Raw genomic sequence first — 13448 nt, 5'->3', positions numbered from 1 at the left:
AAATAATAGATAACTAAGTCCTCACACGATTACTCTTCACTGATTCTCCTGCCTCCAAAAAATCAGTCTAGTGCTATGTGTCGATTTTTCTCGATCATAGAAAATAATAGATAACAAATTCCTCACTCGATTGCTCCTCACTAATTCTCCTACCTCCCAGTAAACGTTTTTCATTTCAGTCTAGTGCTATGTATCGATTTATCTTGATCATAGAAAATAATAGATAACAGTCAAAGTCCTCACTCGATTACTCCTCACTAATTCTCCTACCTCCAAAAAAAAAACGTTTTTCATTTCAGTCTAGTGCTATGTATCGATTTTTCTTGATCATAGAAAATAATAGATAACAAATTCCTCACTCGATTACTCCTCACTAATTCTCCTACCTCCAAAAAAACGTTTTTCATTTCAGGCTAGTGCTATGTGTCGATTTTCCTCGATCATAGAAAATAATAGATAACAAATTCCTTACTCGATTACTCCTCACTAATTCTCCTACCTCCGAATAAACGTTTTTCATTTTAGTCTAGTGCTATGTGTTGAATTTACACGATAATAGAAAATAATAGATAACATTCAAAGTCCTCTTGCAATTGCTCCTCAATAATTTTCCTATCTTCCAATATATAAAGTTGAAATTTGGTACACGTGTCTTAAGCCTTCTAAAAACTACATGCACTATAAATAACCGTCCGGAAGGAGGTTAAAATGACTGGAAGGAGTCGCGTTTTGGCTGAAGTAGATTTATTTCCCCTACGTATGTTTAAATATTTTCTCGGCCATAAATAGCCTGGAATACACTAGACTGGAAGTAGATTAAATTGGCCGGAAGTAGATGCATTGCGGACGATAAACTTCATAGCTACGTATGAATACCGTACATTCCTTAGTCGGGATGGTAATGCAAACTCTAAGTAGGCAGCAGATATTCCTTACACCGGATTCAATTATTACAGTGACTGGTAGTAGACAATGTTTGACGGTAGTGGACTTTTTAGGTCAATGCATGGATTTTTATAACTGAGACAACAATTTAAAGGTTAATATGGCACTGAAAATACTTAGACTAGAAATACCAAATTTAAATATCCGGATATGAATCTTTTTTACTAAAGTAGGCTTCTCCTACATGTACCTTCAACAGATGTGCTTTAATAAGGTAACTACGAACCCCAAGTTTGGGATTCCTCCACTCAAGCTTAAAATGCCTATAATTCTTATAGTTGCTGGAGCTATTCCATAAAATATAATTGAGCGTTAATCACAAAAGCATTTTATTGTAGAGAACTTAAAACAGTTTCACTCTCCAACTTCAAGTCCTCAAAACTTTGAATTAAGTTCAGATCCTGCTCTTTGGATCTAAAGAGTTAAGCAATGGATCAAAATATTAGAATAACTACCAATGACCATCACTCGTATAAAGAGTGTTTATTATGCCATTGAAAAAGGGCACTCCTATGATGTTCCTATATTCAGTAGTAACAATAAAATGGAAAATTTAAATAACGGTTTGTTCGTAGTTGGGTGAATGCGAAGCCTTCATCGCTGGCTCTAAGTTTTGGCATGCGCTTAACGTTGTGGTATTAATGGAAGATTTACTGGCATTTTTTTACTACTGCATATAAAATAATAAATTTATTAAAATAATTATAAATTTATGAATGATTTATAACAAATATGAGATTATTTATTCATTATTATTCTAGTTCAGTTACAGTTTGGTTTCACAGTTTTACTACATATTTCAACGCATTTAGATGTAATTCTAATGGTACAACTTGACAAAACTCATAGAATACCTCCTGAATGAAGTATAATAAAAACCGTTGTTTCAATAATAAATTAAAGCAATCAGTAAAAATATAAATATTTGCAATCATGCTACTAGATTGAATCCAAAATAGTTTACAGTATAAAATCGCATTCATTTCCAATTTTTACAGTAATTTGTATACATATACATTTTTATATGCGATTTATTGCTACGAAAAATATTTAATTCTATAGAAATATATGTGAATAATATAGTGGGAAATAATAAAATATTAGTGTTAAATTGATAGATTTGAAAGTAGCCCGTTCCACATGTGGGCAGTGGAAAATGTTTACAGAGCCCTATTATATACATACATACATTTCAAATAATATACTGATAGTATCCAGGATTGTTTCCCTTTATCTATTTTCTAACAATTACGATATTTACGATAGTAAAATATCAACTATACTTTTTCAATTATTTATTAAATGAGTGATTTAACAAATTTTTGTATTGTTATATTAAAAGTTAAATTGCATAGTATTATCTTCGGTCCCATTGAGCATTTCAATATGGCATAAAATATATTTATTTAACACTATTACATATCAGGTTTGTCAGAACAACAAAATAATAATTAAATCACTTACCTCAATTAAAAAGTATTTGCTGCCTGAAACAAATACGTGATTTGTTATATTCAGAAACTCAAAACCAGACTGCCAAATAGATTATATAACTTACCAACACTTGTGTAGCTGAACTTTGGATTTGTTAATACCAAAAATAGATAAGGCTTCTCTTATGTATATCATTGTAAATTAATTTAACAGGGAACATTCCTAAAATATTTAAGTTTAAACATATAATACGACATCATTATCAGATTTTCAAGAAAGGCTAGAGAGGAAAAATTATACGTAGTTATGTATCTAGATTATTATTAATAAATAACACTCCTTTTAGTTCTGGCGTTTACATTCTAAATGAGATTATGTATGTCATGATAATGTAATATAATTGGTTATTATTCATTTACGATTACAACTCAAGGATATAGTAGGAAGACAAAATCAAATAGAAATAAAAAAATCTAATTGATTTAACATTGTTTTATTGCAAGCTAGCCTTGAGAGGAAACTAGTGTTATTTTATCCATATATATAAATAAATACTATTGTGAAGTATGCTTTCTTATGTATACGATATTATAAACACGTCAAAATACATATTATGATTTGAACCAGCTGCTTTTCTCTGTACGGAATCTAAAGAAGACAATTAATTAAATGGCACACTAATTCACAGTCTAAATAAATATGAGTTTCAAGATATCTAGCTATATAAATAACAGACCGGACAATCTGGTCGCTTAATATCACATTTTTATAAAATAACACTATATGCTATTTAATTATTAAATACGTGTGTTTCAATCACAATAGATAAGCCGTATGGTATGTTTTAATAATTAAATTGTAATGGTTACTAGAGGTTATTAGGCTGGAAAAGCAAATACATTTAATCATATTACATTTTTCATTTTACGATTGAATATGATAGGAAATCAACATCAAAAATAGTATTTCAAACCATTGATTTATTTTATTTATTTACTGTACAAGTATTTATCGGTGTCGTCTATGATTTCATTGATTATAGTTTTTACTTACCCAAACTGACAGCAATCTGCCTTTTCCGAGAATTGCCCTCAAAACTCACGGTTTTCAGTGGATTAGAAAAATCATAAAAATACGAAAACAGGCACTAACGCAGACTGCACGCACATCAACAGCTGCTCTTGGCACGCACTGCCAATCTGAGAGAGAATCCCGATATCGGCTGGCCGCGTCACACCAGGCTGCCAACTGTGCTACCGCCAGCGCCAAATATTCCCTCTACATCGAACAGTTACTAGATTACACCTCTATTCGGTACGTTTAATTCAAACAATATGCAATAAAACTGTCACCGTTTATTATTAATATATTGCAATGAATGAATTAGTTTATTATCTGGGTAATTCTAAGCAATATATGGGTCAACCTCGATTTTTCTCATATTACAATATAATGTTCCAATAGTCAATTAGAAAAGGAAATGACTAGAATTTCTTGCCGGAAAGCAGTTATAGGGAGCAGGCAACCGCGAGAATTACCTATTAGTGATCAGGGGCACTGACGTGATCTGGGCTTCAAATTTGGAACTACTCGAGTTAATTTTTTTTCTAAAAAGAGCAAGCAGCGCGAAGCGCTGCGCAGCGGGCAAGCATCGTGCGTGATCTTCGTATATACTGAATTGATTCAGGCCAAAGGAATGACACAGATTCCTTTACCAGATTTTTACGGAGATTTTGTATTGGGCGGATTATATTGGTTTACTTTGCTTTCCAGCATGTAATTATGTGTTTAAAACTGTTTTACATACATTACCTACATTATATTGTAATATGTAATAACAATTTATCAGAAATTTTTAATAAAAAAAAGGATCACGCACGATGCCTGCCCGCTGCGCAGCGCTTCGCGCTGCTTGCTCTTTTTAAAAAAAAATTAACTCGAGTAGTTCCAAATTTGAAGCCCAGATCACGTCAGTGCCCCTGATCACTAATAGGTAACTCTAAGCAATATATGACCGTCTGGCGGTTGCCTGCTCCCTATAACTGCTTTCCGGCAAGAAATTCTACTCATTTCCTTTTCTAATTGACTATTGGAACATTATATTGTAATATGAGAAAAATCGAGGTTGACCCATATATTGCTTAGAATTACCATTATCTGAAGATACTACTAATTCAAAATACTAATAAAAATGCTATACTACTTTATATGACTACTCTGTGAGTAGTATTAAATCATTGTAAATAATTATCTTAAAATATACTAACTTAAATTTATTCATTTGTTTGCTGTTACAAAACTCACACATGTTTTCAGGATCGATTCCAGAAACGTATTAAGTGTTTATTTGTTTCCTCAATGTTTGGAATCAATATATAGTTCTAAACGTGGAAACTGAAAGCCTATTTGCATTGCATAAGTATATGACCTAGTATTTCCATGTAATTGATAGCGTAATCGTCCCTGAGGAAGAAATATACCATAAGCTGTGCTAGTTTTGCCATTGTTCTAAATGTATATGCTTTAAAAGGATTAAAATCTGCCAAATATGATTTTCCTCAGATCGCCATTGAGTTTACTTGATACACTTATCTATCCTGATTAAAACCTCACGGTGCAAGTAACGCACACGTCTTGGCCAAAACTCGGTGAGTATACACAGATTTTGTAAACCTAAAGTGGCAGATTTATTTTGCAGTCTTACCTTGATATTGACATTATGTATAGGACAAACTGTTGGACTTAAGTGTGCTAAGCTAAGAAAGTTACTGTGTGATTTAAATATTTTTTTATACCTTTGACCAATTTAATACCCTCAAACTCCTCCCCCCCAAACCATCGGTCCTGACCATCCGTTTCTGGCTTAAGCTAAATTTTGCGAGAATTACGCAATGATAATTGGTTCTCGTCCCCATGATTATAACTCTATGGTATTCACTACTTTATGTATTTTTAAAAGTCATCCAGGGGATTTTGTGAAATATCTAGGTCATGAAATGTTTCTTGTTTTACGCCTTTGAATTAAAATAAACTACAGTACCAGAAACTCCTTTAGTACATTTTGCCAAGGAGCATCGGTGTTTAGTATTCACTAAATAAGTCTTATATACACAGTGATAACGTCCGAGGGTTAGAACAGCCTATACTATTATTGAGCCAGACACTATTAAATGTATATAGTACTACTGAATACTGGGTAAGCATCGTAGTATTTATTTCTCGACTTCGATAAAATAGCATTGTAGGTGTTATATCACAACACTTGTTAAGCTATTGTATACAATGTTTACTCTCAAAGCGCACTAGGTTGGTTCTATGAGCTTCTACATGCCGTTTGATCAGCCTAATATTATCGGAGGGGGCACTGGATTCCTGACGTATCATCGTTTACCGTACCATGATGTTACTATCGTATACAATGTTTACTCTCAAAGCGCACTAGATTGGTTCTATGAGCTCCTACATACCGTTTATTAGCCTACTATTATCGGACGTGTCACTGGATTCCTGACGTATCATCGTTTACCGTACGATGATGTTATTATCGTGTGTAATGTTTACTCTCAAAGCGCACTAAGTTGGTTCTATGAGCTCCTACATACCATTTGATCAGCCTCCTATTATCGGCGTGGCACTGGATTCATGACGTATCATCGTTTACCGTACGACTATGTTACTATTGTGTCCAATGTTAATTCAACACCTCTCTAGTCATAGATTTTCTGCAAAGCCCTACTGGAGTTAGAACTACTACATATGGTGTATGAAGCGTTATAAAATTTATCAAAATAAAAATATATCTCATTAAAGGGCGTAAAATATAATGGAGTAATACAAATATAAGACTTAATGTCGTATTTTATATCCATTATTGTACTAATAGGATGTTCCAGAAGTGTGGGTTTTACAATGTACAGTCAATTTGACTATCCGGTTTCTCAGTGTTGTTATACAAATGCTACGCAGTGCTATCATATATTGAATACTAAAGTCACAGAACATGAGTAACATGGTGAACAGCAAAGATTTGCGTAGCATCGATGACTGGCTCTCGAAACAAAAATCAATATCTAAGTTCATAAGGAAAACTAACGTGAAAATGAAGGTTCCCTTACGCATTCCCTTACGCATTCCCTTACGCATTCCCTTACGCGTTCCCTTACGACTTACGCATATTTAAGGTAAGTCGTATCAGTTTTGATGAAATCATATTTCTGCAACTTAACGTCTATCGCTGCTCTAGAACGAATTCAAGTAGTAGCGTCGTATTTAACGCTAATGTGAACACCAAAATAGAGTTCAAGAATCTTATGCTGGAGTAACACAGGATTGGCTAAACGTTCTTCAATATTTCACAAACGTCTGTTTTAGGCCTACGAGTCATATTTTTTAACTATTGTACTTAGACTGCAACCTAGTTCCGTTTTAAAGTGTTCTTACTAGCAATTTTTACTAATTTTATTTTAATCTTTAAAGTTTTGAATGTTTCTTTACGTAAACATTCAACATTTCTAACTTTTTGACTTAGTTTTGTAGAGAAAGTAAAATCTTCCTAGAACCCATTGTAATGCCTAGATTGATAAAAAAATAATATTATCTGAAAAAAAATATTCAGATAAAATTTGAAACTAAAATAATATAACCTTTATGAAAGTAGATTTAACTATTTAACTTTATAAATTTTCTTAACTACTAGCAGTATTTTTGGTATTTATTTCTGATAAATTATGCGATAATTCTTTCTATTGTATTTATCAGCAAAGTATAGCCAAGATATATATTTTTTCTGAAATAGGTATTTAATACGTTTTATTAAATAGTTATAGAATGTATGGTATTCATTGTTTAGTTTGTAATATATATATATATATATATATATATATATATATATATATATATATATATATATATATATATATATGAATAAATTTTCTGTTTTAATTTTTTTGATCTTGAGTTACGTTACCTTAACTCATAACACATATCAGAGTGACTACACAATAAACTTTGAAGTCAATTTGCCTAATATCCACAAATATTCAAACTTTCATTCATTTGGAAATGGCCGAAATGTTGTCAGTCAATGAATCAGTTGTGCTATCTATACATTTTAGTAATACTATATATTCTAGTTTCTGCAGTATTCTGAATAATATAATATGGCGAATTATAAGTGCATTATACTAACGATTCGTTTGTTTCAAGGTATAAAAGTGTAAGAAATAAAACTCTATATTTCATAGAGCTACCAGTCTGTATCTGTGATTGATTCTACAAATTTTACATTTAAAATCTACAGGCTTGTTGGGACTACATTAATCGTTTACGAGAGATTGAAAGTATCTGAGAAGTAAGAAAATTAACATTTCCACCGGAGTGATCATTAATCAGCAGAAAGGGACTGTCGCTGACTGAGCGCCAGCATTGATCATTCTGTCACACAAACATGGTTCGTGCTGACACTATTTACATAAATTACCAAAAAACCTAAATCAGAAGTATGTCATGTTCAGTTTATTAAACTGAAAAATATTCCGTCAATTCTAATGAATTGTACAATAATTTATTTATTGATTGCATCAATAAACAATTTTGATGTTGTTTTTCATGCATCTTCTAAAGTTTGGATAGATCGCATTATTAAACTTTCCAATCATAATAGAGAGAATAATGTAAGCCATGTATTTATCTGGCTCCTTTTTTCATCTCCGAATTGACGTTCACTCGAGCAAAAACCGATTAGTTAGGATTAATTTCATGTTTTCAACGATAAATTATACTGCTGCTTAACAGCTTTACTTTTATCGACAAAATAAACGTGTTCACTTTTAAAATCATGTTTTTTTATCAATGTATTTCGATACGAAGCTATGTTATACATAACTGTGTGTGTTAGCTATGTATTGTGACATATTAGATAAGGATAATTCAAAACTTTACGTAATGGGAGCTATATGCAAAAGGCCAAGTATGAAAAAGAATATTATTTCAGTAAAATGGAAAAAAGTTGTTTATAGCATCTCTTAGTTGTATAAACACTGCATGTCAACTACATGGTTGTTTCTATAACTTAGTTACTTACATAACGTTCTTTATTAGGACGTTGTTTTTGGAAAGTAATTTTATTAACGTTCATTTACTGTATTTTTTTATCTATGTTCATGTACTAATTTTTAAACGTATACTTGAGAAGGATTTAAAAAAATCAAGGGATATACCCAAAAGGTATACAGTCTACCCTTATTGTTAAAATCCCTGAGAGCGTTTCGTCAAGAAACAGAAGGACTGCTGGTAGCGTTTCAGGCGAACTTTTTATTGGTTAGGGCCTATTTATTAAAAAGTAAAGTAATGAAAAATGTTTGAAATATAAATTACACGAAAAGTCGTAGGTAATAATATAACAGTACGATACTCAAAACTTTTTAGTCTATGAAAGAAGAAGAGCAATTAAAAAATACAAAAATAACCATGTACCACTAGGTTCAATGTATTTTAAATCAAGGCATGGGAGCTGGGATTTATAAAACTTAACTACTGAAATGGTCGTAAACAAATCCCACCTAAGCCCAACAGCTAATCAAATTAAGTATATTAGCTAATTAGCCAAGATAACTTATAAACTATGTTGAAAATATATAGAGCGTAAAAAATGTATTTTACAGTGTCATTTATTTTATTAAGGCCAGGTTAATATTTCATAAAACTTTAGATTCATAGTATTTCTAGGTTCTCTTTTTAAAGTACAGTTTACCTTGTTTAAATTTAACCCATATTTTAATTGCCGAAATTACATTGTTTTCACTAATAATAACAGGATTCTATACATTACTTAAGGTTCTAATATTAGCTATTTATAAATCATCCATCATTTGAATAATTTGATTTGTAGTAATGATAGATATTTTTAGAGTTTAAATCCCTTGAAATTGACATTCAAATTACTTTTTTTACAAATTTTCATCTTTGCATGTTAATTAAGATACATCGTCGATTATCACAAACTCGAAACGGGACAAATTTTTTACTAATAATCATTTATAATTATCTTTAATATTTTGTATTTTATCTTGACGTAAGCAGAAAACTTAGATTCAAGTTTTACACTGTAAAGTGTTAGATTTTAATTATTATGTAATTATGACGCTAAGGATATAAATAAACATAAATTAAACTATAATGTTTATGTCTTTGTATTTTTTAACTATAAACAATATTTGTGTTGAATTTGTTTCTAATTAATGATATATACTGTAAAGCGAATTTTAACTTGACACTTCTTTGAGGTAAAAAAGGTTTAATCAGGGATATTTTAAAATGTAATTTTCATGTACAAAAATTACTTTTGTTTTATTTAATTCATCATGCAGTATTATGATCATTATCTTTAGATGTCGAAGTTAGAATTCAAGGTCATCAAAGGAAAGTGTATAAAAATTATTACAGGCGTTATAATTAGGAGGAAAGTATATAATTCTCGACCTGAAATTGTTGTTTCTCTTTGAGTTTGATTTCTCATCAATTTCGCTAACAAAGGAAAATTGTTACATATCGGAACAACAACCCACTCAGCAAGTCAAAACAGAAGGACGACAACAGATCAACCTGTCCTACACCATGGCTCACACAATAAACATTCCGCCTCTCGCCTGCAATTTCAAACACTGTCAAACATAAAGGCTTGACAAGTACTCTTGAAACCTATCCGTCACTCCTAATTCTGCCAACACGTCATCAATTGTAAAGTGGCTCACGCAGACAAATGATTTTGCGACATGAGAAGGAACATGAAGCTGACGCAGCTTCAATAATTACGCCCCTAACAACATAACAAAATTATTAGAAGTCTGACATTTGCAAATAGATCATTTTTCGTTCTCTAGGATTGTGTGGTATCAAGGCATTTTGAAGATCTTATTGAAAAGTGTAATTTTCACTAGATTATTGCTGATGGGTTAAAGAGATAATATGGCAAGTTTTAATTTAACAAGCTATAAGAGTTGTATAGCTGCATTCTACTGAGAGGAACAATCGCTATCAACATCTGATGATGATTATAGAGCGGATTGAGGATAGAACTTCATACAAGTCACATCATGTCAGAAGAAGGGGGTTCCTGCCTCCAAAGTATAGAAAACTCTACTGTAACAGCTTTTTATGTTCAGTAAATTAGTTGCCTATGTTATAACTTAACTTTGCGGGAAGAAGTTCACAGTCTGGAGTCATCATCGCATCGATACTACTCTCGAATTATTTTGCACCCAAAGTATTTTTAGTATGCATTTGTCTTGTACGTACTTCCAAAACCTCAACGTGTTACTCGAGCTACTAGGAGAGTAATTCACATTAATTTGAAATGTTGCGAGAATATGTCAATTTTCAATGTATGGATAATCACAGCAACTAAATCATCAAATATCCCCGACACAAGAGCAGGAAAATAGTATGCCATACAGGTGTTAGATAATATATTGTAAATTACATATTTGAGACGGCAGCTCTAAGGAAGCATGTTTTAGGTTGCGGACAATGAAATGGAAAAGATGCCAGATTTTGAAATTTGTGTTCAACAACCGCTGCTTACGTTGCAAGGAAACTTTTACTTATATGTTAATTTAAAACATAAGGGTTAATGTTATGTGTACATATCACAGTTAGCTGAAAACGGACTTAAGTTGAGATCCAAGGTTTAATATGATTCCATCTTCAGCCTACGATACCTCTTATAAATAACTATATGACCAGGTTCAAAATGTTTACGTGTGTCTTCTTACCTTTGGGGTTAAGGGAAGCACATGATTTGTAAACAGTAGTTCGCTTAGGGAAAATGTATGTCAACTAAATCATCAAATATCCCCGACACAAGAGCAGGAAAATAGTATGCCATATAGGTGTTAGATAATATATTGTAAATTACATATTTGAGACGGCAGCTCTAAGGAAGCATGTTTTAGGTTGCGGACAATGAAATGGAAAAGATGCCAGATTTTGAAATTTGTGTTCAAGAATCGCTGCTTACGTTGTAAGGAAAATTTTACTTATATGTTAATTTAAAACATAAGGGTTAATGTTATGTGTACATATCACAGTTGGCTGAAAAAGGACTTAAGTTGAGATCCAAGGTTTAATATGATTCCATCTTCAGCCTACAATACCTCTTATAAATAACTACATGACCAGGTTCAAAATGTTTACGTGTGTCTTCTTACCTTTGGGGTTAAAGGAAGCACATGATTTGTAAACAGTAGTTCGCTTAGGGAAAATGTCTGTCATCTTAAAATTCACAGTATATACATAAGGTGTATACTTTATTTAAATAAGGCGTTTCGTTCAAACAGAGTACGTGAAATATTTAATTGTAAGTAATCAAATTCATCTGGAATTAATTTGGTTGGAATAGTTTTATTGTTATAAGGGATAACTATTGAAAGGGATTATTATTCAGCGAAAACATGAACTGGCCAGTTGAATCATGGAAACATATAACAATTTTGCTTCTAACAATAAAGAAAGTCAGAAAATAAATTTTTAGGTTTATTAAAAGGATATCGTAATTTTTTAGGATTGTTGATTTTTAGTGATATATTAGTATTTTGTTATAATAATTTGGTTATACAAATTTAAACTTTAACGAAATAATTATTTCGATGTTTTATAAAAACATTTACGGTTTTGGAAGACCACTAAAAACGTAAATGTTGTAATAAGAGTAATTTTATTTATTTACTGTATTATAGTATCCAGAATATAAAACCAAATGTATTGAAAGCCATTAATATTCTACCCTGCTCTGAATAATTTGATGAGCGTGACTATTATATTCGGCAACAGTTTAGTATGACTCAGGCACCCTCATCATATAACCATCTAACTGTTCGAAGTCATGTCTGATACCAATTGTTCCGTTGAGTCAAATTGATATAGTACTTTATTGTTTGACAGAGTATTATTAATGTAGAAGTCGTCTGTTCCTTTCACTATCTTTATACACATGTACAATTATTGTCAAATTACGGTTAGTAATTGTTGACAACCTATCAAGTAACTATTTACATAATAGTCATGGTCACGCAGTGTATATAATACAAGTTAATGTATATATTTTTATATTGTACATTTCATATCCGCCATAGTTATTAAATAATGATAGATATTTTTCTGATATATCGCAGTGTTGTAAAGTAAGAGAAATGTACTTAGTCCAATCCTACATGTGATAAGAAATTATAACTTCATGTTAAAAACATATACCGTAAATTAAATTAGGTTACAAGTTCAAGTGAGAAAAGATGGGTGACGTACTAAACGGAGATAACACAGAAATTCCATAGCCTGTAAACTATCTCACACGTAAATTAGTAATTTAAAACACAATTCATGAACATGATTGGCACAGACACGGGTCTGACCCATGGACATTGTTACAAATTCAATTATCCAACTATGTACTTTCATTTAAAACTAATTTTAGAATATTTCTTGTTTTGTTCCACATGTAAAATGTAATTCAGAATTTACCTTGAGTCTAAATTTTCTTAAATCTCATTTATACTGTTTATTTTGCATGATCAAACATAATATATGCTCACCATGATCATTTCGACACCCGGAGTCAGGTGAAAGTATTTGAGAATATTCTGTAGAATTTTCCATGGAATTTTCTCTTTGGAGGTTTATTAGTAAACATTTACTCAATAGTAAATAAAATATGAATTAAAGCTGAATTTGTAAAAAGGTAAGTAATAATGAAAAACTAAGTGATTTTATAAATAGTACCTATCCAAGCAGATGTATTACAGTAAATATAAAAGTTATACTAAACTCTTCAGAATTGAGTTGTATGACATACTATTTTGTAGCTAAAAGCTTGTAAACCGGGATTTACCAGAGACTGGAGTCTTGCAGTATTCAGATAATAATTTCCCCTAGCAGCTTGGAGCTATTATCGGCTGGAATTATCTAGACACTAAAACTATCCAGAAGCTGAACTTGAATAGATGCAGTAAGCCTTTGGTGGGCTATAGTTTCTAATAGCCTAAATCTCAGAAAGAGGGACTTTATATCCTAGAATA

At 31.5% G+C, this 13448-nt stretch overlaps 1 protein-coding gene across 8 annotated transcripts in view; it reads right to left on the bottom strand.

Moving 5' to 3' along the window:
- LOC124359175 (complexin) overlaps nt 1–13448 on the bottom strand; it is a 746642-nt gene that overhangs the window by 343966 nt on the left and 389228 nt on the right. For 3 of the 8 annotated variants that reach the window (XM_046811692.1, XM_046811694.1, XM_046811700.1), the window contains exons 1-2: nt 3433–3592; nt 2410–2432 (exon numbers count right to left, since the gene is read on the bottom strand). The exons of 2 other annotated variants lie outside the window; for them this stretch is intronic. The gene's annotated coding sequence lies outside the window, so the exon portion shown is untranslated. Of the gene's footprint in view, nt 1–2409; nt 2433–3432; nt 3593–13448 lie in introns of those variants that run through there. 3 more of the 8 variants (XM_046811693.1, XM_046811697.1, XM_046811699.1) reach the window with 2 other exon arrangements.

This window comes from Homalodisca vitripennis, chromosome 4, assembly GCF_021130785.1.
Source record: "Homalodisca vitripennis isolate AUS2020 chromosome 4, UT_GWSS_2.1, whole genome shotgun sequence".
NCBI lineage: Eukaryota > Metazoa > Arthropoda > Insecta > Hemiptera > Cicadellidae > Homalodisca > Homalodisca vitripennis.
This window is presented reverse-complemented; position numbering and strand designations above follow the sequence as displayed.